Raw genomic sequence first — 7941 nt, forward strand, 5'->3', positions numbered from 1 at the left:
TGGCGTCGATTGCAATATGGTCAATCTGGTTGACGGTAGATTGATCTGGAGAAGTCCAAGTTCCTTTGTGGATGTTGAGGTGTTTAAAACGCTTACTGACTACCATGACATTTCGCCCCGCAGCAAAATCTATGAGCCTGAATCCGTTGTCGGAAGTGTTGTCGTGCAGGCTGTGTTTTTTCCGATTATTGCACAAAAGATGTCTTCTTTTCCCAGCTTGGCATTAAAATCGCCCAGGACTATTTACATATCGTAGCTAGGGCACTGCTCATATGTTTTGTCTAAGAACTCGAAAAACATATCTTTGGTGTTGTCTTTTTCTTCTGTTCGGGCGCGCGCGCATATCAGGCTAATGTTGCCGAATTTTGCCTTGGTGCGTATGGTCATGAGGCGCTCATCAATGCACCAATAGCTCAAGACTTCTTGCCTAAGTCTGGCTCCAATGACGAAGCCGCATCCTTGCCAAGATTTTTGTACAATCAGTTCTTAGCTCCTTCATAATATCTCGGTTTATGAAAACTACTAATCCACCACTCGCTCTTCTAAATTGTGGTGAACGTACTGCGGGTGTCCATGTCAAATCAAATACTGGGGAAAATTTTGTATATCTGTCAAAATGATCCACAAGGAATATTTCATACAACAAAAAAATGTTAAAATTACATAAATAATTTAAAAAATTTGGATATATTAATTTATTTGATAGTCCTGAAACATTGTAGGACACGATTTTTGTTTCAGTTTTCTTACAATCTAAAATATTTAAATTTTGTTCACAACAGTCATATAATTGCTAATCTAATATGGTCTCGCATTAACTGGATTCCAGATGGAAATCCATTCTTGAAAAATCTTTATTATATATTTCCCCTCACTTTGCAGCTCATTTGCTACCACCGTAAACAATTTTCCTTCTATATCAAGCTTTTGCCCTTGAACTTAATTGTTTCTGTTTTATCAAATTTTCTTATTGCATTTCGTATTCGTAGCAGATAATTGTGACGTTCTTTTTCCTTCTGAGTCATATCCCTTTGAATGCCATACTTTGTTCCTGCTAGTTTAGCGGTATTTTGTAGGATTGTTGCATTACTGCTTGTGCTTCAAATTCGACTAGAAAATTCTACTTATCAACTCTCCCTAAACTTAAAATTCTTACAATCTCTAATCTTTCATTTATTTTAAGAATGCTTTTACATAGCATTCATTTATCATTTTTTTCCAGTGAATCCTTTTCGAACTCTTTAAAATGAGATTGTTTTTTCGTGTATATTTATCAAACGTTTCGTTTTTTCTTAAACTCTCTTCTGTATATTCTTCGAGCTGTTGTATTTTGTTTTTGAAATTGATGTTTTCTTTTTTCAATTCTTTTGAGTGAGAATCTACTGTATCCTTTGTGCTCTTCATTTCTTCCTGTATGATTCTTCGAAATTGCTCCATCATAGTGTCCCATGTGGACATTTCCACTACTGTTTGATAAAGCTTCGTATATTCTTCGTCCGAGCCATAGAGGAATATATTTACCAAGAGAACCAACCGATACCCGTCTTGATTGAAACACCTTAAAATTTTATTTGACGTGAACTCTCTCAAATTGGCTATCGGTGAATATGTACATGTGAGTTATGGACAAAAAGAAAAAACAACTTATGGAATTTTTGTGACCTGTCAAGAATGACAATTCCACAATTTCAATTTTGCAAAACAAAACAATGTGTTTCGGCTTTTAAGATTAAGTTTTTGTTAATTTTTTCGATACATAATATAATTTGATATTTTCAAACTAAAAGCCTTCATAATGAAGAGAGTATATACAAGTTCACTTCATTTAATAAAAAGTAAGTCAAATTACAGTGAAGAGGTGTCAAAATTATCGATTTAATTTATAATCTGTGTTTTCATTTTAGATGCTGCCAATTACATACCATAAATGCAAGAAGCAAACAAGGCGCTGATTTACAGGTAAGTTTTGTTTTATATTATATTGCTCTTAACAAAATAATATCACTGTTTTTAAAGACAGACGCTGTCCAATTTCTTGTGTGTACATCTCAACGGCAATAGCTGTGGCAGGCATTGAAGGTGGAGGTGTCACCATCTCTACCAATAGTCAAACCATTTAATGCAATAAAATCATCATCAACAACACCACCAAGTCAATGATGTAAGAGGAAGTTTTGCCATACAATAGTTGACCGCTAACGCATTTCTCCCAGCAGCTAAGTGTTGTATTGGAACGACATAACAGCAGCAACTGCCAACGTGGCCTATTCACCAGCTACCAAGAAATAAATTCATATCGTGAACAACTCACTTAATCTTCATATTTTAGGTGTAAAGTGTACTACCAGCCGGTAGTTCTGCAAGAGAAGCAAGAAAAACAAGACTTAAATCGCAGGAAGACTCCAAAAAAAGTCCAACCTTGACTGTAAATTATGTGAGTTCGAATATTAAATCTAAAACGAATCCATTTATTTTGCTCTTAAGGATTGCACTTAACGGTGGCAATCATTCGGAGGCAAATGGACTGGCCCGACAAAAATCCCCAAAAGGCCTAACAGATTCAGATCAGTCCCTCGGCAGCTACTGACGATGTCGGCGAGTTGAATCCATCGATTTTCACACAGAAAATCAACATCAAAAACAGTAAGTCGACTTCCATTTGAGATATCCTTATATAATGAAAATTAATTTCTTTATAGTCACAACAATTCAGCAGCGTCATGGCCAACCTGCCGATCAACTATTCACAGCGAACAACCTCTATTCGCAGCGGAAGTATTTGTGAATCAAGCGATCTCTGCGTTGTCGACAATGCGAACAGAATGTCATCAAGCCGGAATACCATCAGGGATTGATCAAGTATCGCATTCAATTGTTCGCTAACTACCTGCCAACCAAGAAAGAGGAACGGTGAATGATCGATTTCGAACAAAACAACAGGCGACCGTGCCTGCAGCAACATCGACTCCATCATTAAACACGAGTCTATTGAGATACACATAACTGACTGAGGAACCACGTTGTATTAAGAGTCCCACCAACGCCATACTAGACATATTGGATTCTTCGTTTGTACTAAATCAACGCGGGGGCATAAGAACCTATCGGAATAGTGCGATTGGATTGTTAGGAATAAAATCTTGTCGTGAAGTGTAATTTCTACAAAAAAAAAGAATATTCATATAATTTGATTTTAAAATGAATGTGATGAACACACTTACATATCTTGAACTTGTACCTCTTAGTGGCCTGTTATTTTTCGCTCCAGAATATACATGTTGGCGTTGTAACTTCTTTCAGGGAATGTCACTTCTTCTGTTGCAACATTAAATTAATTTAATTAAAATAACAAATTAATATTTTGGATTTAAATTGTTTTAGCTTCATTTGGTTTACTGGGAAAGATTTTGGTTTGGTTACATTTTGTTGAGTTTTCAAATTACAGTTCTAGGGCAGTTGTAGGTCGAAAGGGAGCAAACCCCATAAGTCGGTTCTCTTGGTAGATATATTTATTAGGGATGTGGTTTTTTACTGGGTACACCGACCAAATCCGGTGATAGCTGTGTTCTCTTTCGTTTACCTGACTGATCCAGTTTGATTATTGTGTTAACACCACAGTTTAGTGATCAAGTCTATGCAGTAGACTGGAACTCTATATATCACTATAAATCTTATAGTGGGTTCAGCTCTTTGCTCTCGTAGGGTAGTCGTCTATAACCCTACTCAATCTGCAAAGACTGGTGGGTTCGGATTCCTCAACTAATCGTTGTTTGTTTTCCTAAGTTTTTTTTACTGCATTGACTACTTTTCTTCAATTTGCTTAAGTAGTGTAAACCAATCAACTAAACTGCGGATAGACTTTGACAAATAAATAACGATGTTTATTTTTTTTTTATTTTTTCTACGATTTAATTTGCATCACCCTATGGGTTCTTAGTAAGTGATTGAGTTATCTTGGGTTATCTACCAGCCCACAGACGGCGTTCCTATTCTTATAGTGTGGTGTCTTTTATTGACACCAACTAAACGAGTGCCAAATTCACCACAGAAACAAGTGAACCAAAGAAAAGAAACACTGAGATTAGTTTTAACAATTTTAATAATAATGATAGTAATAATAAATTAACAAGTACATAAAGTTAAATGAATATTAATTGAAATTAGAGACTTTGTGATATAAAAACAGACCGAATTCAAAGAGAATAAAAGTACGAGTGGTTAGAGAAATTCAAATTTCAGTTTGTATCTGCCCAATTTGGCCGTTTGGTTTTTCGTACACTTTGAGTTAAAGATTTGTTTTATTCTGGAATTTTCTACTTTAGTTTTTGGTACACTTTGAAGATGAAATGTTGAAAGTTGGAATTCGCCAACAGGAGCGTGACTGTCGTTATAGTGTCGCCACAGTACTCCCCCTTGAGTGGGTTTTATCAGCTGGTTGATGAAATTTCACGATTCGTCTTTGGTAAGTTTGTTGTGGCGGATCCATAGTGGAACTCCAAAGATGTGGATGGATTTTTTGAGTTGTTGCTGCTGTAGATGTCTCATCTGCTTTGATGCTGTCGGATTTACTGATGTAACATGGTTTGAGTCTGTCAATTGACACATTTTTTTCCTGGTTATTGATGTTTAATTTGTAGATTCTGTCTGATGTTCTTTCGATGACTTTATAAGGACCTTGGTATGGTGGTTCTAAGGGAGCTTTAACGTGGTCACAGCGTAACCAGACGTGTGTACATTTGTTGAGATCCTTGGAGATAAAGATCCTGGCTTTGTTGTGATGTGCAGTTGGTGTTGGACGTATTCCTCGCATGTATTCTCGATGTTTTTCAATAAAGAGTGATGAATCGGATGAAAGATCTGTTGACACAAAAAACTCACCAGGAACTCTCAGATGTGTGCCGTAAAGCATTTCAGCAGGAGTGGCTTGAATATCTTCCTTGAAAGACGTCCTTAGTCCAAGTAATATAGTCGGCAGAATCTCAATCCATGATTTTGGAGAACACATTAGTGCTGCTTTGAGTGTCCTGTGCATGCGTTCGACTATGCCGTTGAATTGAGGATGGTAGGGTGTTGTTTTTGCCTTCTGTGTTCCCACGAGGTTGGTGAGTGCATGGAAGAGCACTGACTCGAATTGCGATCCTTGGTCTGATGTGATGGTAACAGGCGAACCATAATGAGATATCCAGTGATTGAACAGTGCTGTTGCGACAGTGTCAGCGGTCATGTCTTTGATTGGTACTGCAGCTGGCCATCTTGAAAAGCGGTCTAACATGGTGAGGCAGTATTAATAGCCTTGGACCATTGGTAAGAAGATAATGTCGATGTGCACATGGTTGAATCTTGAGTCTGGTACTGAGGTGGTCTGGTTGAAGTTTTGTGTGTCGATTTACTTTGGCTCTCTGACAAGATAAACACTCTCGAGACCATTGTAATGTATCTTTGCGAATGCCAGGCCAGGTGTACTTCTCTCTCAGCAGACATGAAGTGGTTCTACCGCTGGGATGTGCGATGTCATGGATGGTTTTGAAAGCTTGTCTTCTTAATGATAACGGAATGTAAGGTCTGACGATTCCTTGGGAGATGTCGCAATAGATCTTGACGCCTTGTTCAGCCTGTAGTTCTTGAAGATGTAGTGAAGATGGGTTGGTTCTTATGACGAATGTGCGACAGTCCAAGAGATGGTGGAAAAACTTGATAGATGCAAATATGGCAAGAAGCTCATGATCGTATGTGCAGTAGCCTTAGTTTTCGTGAGAAGAATCCAAGTGGTTCCCAATTACTTCCAGACAATTGTTCCAGTTTGGCTCCGATGGCGGTGGAGGAAGCATCAGTTGTGAGTTGTATCTCAGCATCTGGAGAAGGAAACGCGAGAAGGGCCAGGTTGGCTATTCGCTTTTTGCATTCCTTGAAAGCTTTTGATGCTTCTTCTGTCCAGATGATTGGTGTTTTGTCTTTTTTCACTGAATGCTTGAGATAGTTGTTTAAAGGAACTTGCAACTTTGCTGCATTTGGAATGCAATGTCTGTAATAATTGGTAATTCCAAGAAAGCGTCTAAATTATTCTATGGTTCCCGGTTTTTTGAATTCAAGGATGGCATCAACTCTATCGCTTGATGGCGCATATCCCTGAGCGTTGATGATGAAACTGAGGAAATTGACTTCTTTCTTACCAAATTCGCATTTTTTTGTATTGATGTTTAGTGAAAACGCTTGTAATCTTTCGAAGACTGTTCTGAGGTGCTCTTGGTGTTGTGTTTCGTTTTGTGACATGATTAGTATATCGTCAATATACACAAAAACGAAATTGAGGTCTCGAAAGATTGAGTCCATAAATCGCTGAAACGTTTGTGTGGCATTTCTTAAACCAAATGGCATAACCGTGTATTCATATAAGCCCCATGGTGTTATGATGGCTGTTTTGTGGATGTCATCTGGGTGCATGGGAACTTGATGATATGCTTTGTCCAGATCAAGTTTGGTAAAGATAGATGCGCCATACAAACGAGTGAAAAGGTCTTGGACGAGTGGAGGTGCATATTTGTCAGCTTCAGTTATGAAATTTAGTCTTCTGTAGTCGCCATTGGTTGTCTTTCTTTTTTGTGAGGATAATGGGACTTGCGTAAGGACTTCTGGGAGGTCTGATGATGCCTTCTTCCAACATGCTGAATATTTGTGTCCTTGCTGAAGATGCCTTTTCTCCTGCGAGTTTGTAGGACCGTGCAGAGACTGGTGGACCATGTGTGATGATGCGATGAGCGTAGTGGCTATTGTTGAGATTTGGTTTGAAATTTGGTCTGGTTATGTTGATGTATTCTTTGAGGAGCTGGGTGTATTTGTTTGGAAGCGATGTATTGATGGTGGAGATGTTAAACGTTTTCGTCTCTAGTGATTCACCTTTGGTTGACAAGGAGGTGAGAGGATCTAGGAGACGCTGGTTTTTTAAGTCCAGAAGCAGTTTGAAGTGGGTAAGGAAGTCGGCTCCAATGATGGCAGTGGGAATGTCGGCAATGATGAATGTCCAGGAAAAACATCTTCGTAGGTTGAGGTCGAGCTTTAGGATTTTAACGCCATAGGTGTTGATGGTTGATGAATTTGCTGCGTAAAGTTGCATCGTGTCTCTTTCAGGCTTGGTTTTGAATACATTCACCGGAATGATTGAGACGATAGATCCAGAATCAATGAGGAAAGTTTGGTTTGTTGATCGATCCTTGATGTGCAGTCTGACCTCTCTGAGCGATGCATCTATGCAGTCACCAACTACTGCTCGGTTGATGACAGCATCATTAGTTTCCCTGGTTCGATGTTGTCGGTCCAAAACTGCACGGCTTGGTGCAATGTCAAGCGTCACTTCCATATCGATTGTGATAGTAGCAGATGCCGTTGTTACGTTTGGGAGTGGTGGATCTTCCTCGTGGCCGTTGGACATGGTGTTGACACTGTTGTTGTTTGTGATTTGCCTGTTGCTGTGGTTGTGCACTTCTCATCTCATAGAGGGTTTTGTCTATTTGTTGTTGATTTAAGCTTAGGCTCCGTATCACTTTTTGGCAATTGAGAATGGTTAGTTGCATCTCTTGCAATTGTTGCTCCAAACGTGAGTATTCAGACTGCATTCTGAAATGAGACGGTTGGATGTCCCTGCCGTGAACCGCCATGACAGAAGTGCTGCTGAGAGCATCCATTATGCGGTCTGCCGTGTCTGCTAGGACACTCAAGTCCTTGAGATTGTCGGAAACCACCAACAATGGACGAATTTTTTCGGGCAGTCGCTCTGTCCAGAGCTGATGTAGAACCTCATCTGTTACGGCGTTCTTGGCAAGCTCTCTGATTTCTTTAAGCAGTTGGGAAGGTTTTTTGTCGCCTAGGACCTTCTCTCCGAGTAACTTCTGGAGCTGCCTCTGACGAGATTCTGAAAAACGTTGGAGTATGACGGTTTTCAGGTTC

The 7941-nt window shown here is 39.2% G+C and overlaps 1 long non-coding RNA gene across 3 annotated transcripts; it reads left to right on the forward strand.

Annotated features, from left to right (window-relative positions):
• Positions 1-582: 582 nt before the first annotated feature.
• LOC129952695 (uncharacterized) lies at positions 583-3372 on the forward strand. 3 transcript variants are annotated; one of them, XR_008782360.1, is made up of 5 exons: positions 583-1835; positions 1905-1959; positions 2017-2425; positions 2485-2643; positions 2700-3372. It is a non-coding gene; the product is annotated as an uncharacterized LOC129952695 (long non-coding RNA). The 3 variants fall into 3 exon arrangements; XR_008782359.1 differs by having other exon boundaries at positions 2017-2643; XR_008782361.1 differs by having other exon boundaries at positions 2021-2643.
• Positions 3373-7941: the final 4569 nt, after the last annotated feature.

Source organism: Eupeodes corollae, chromosome 3 (assembly GCF_945859685.1).
Source record: "Eupeodes corollae chromosome 3, idEupCoro1.1, whole genome shotgun sequence".
Lineage (NCBI taxonomy): Eukaryota > Metazoa > Arthropoda > Insecta > Diptera > Syrphidae > Eupeodes > Eupeodes corollae.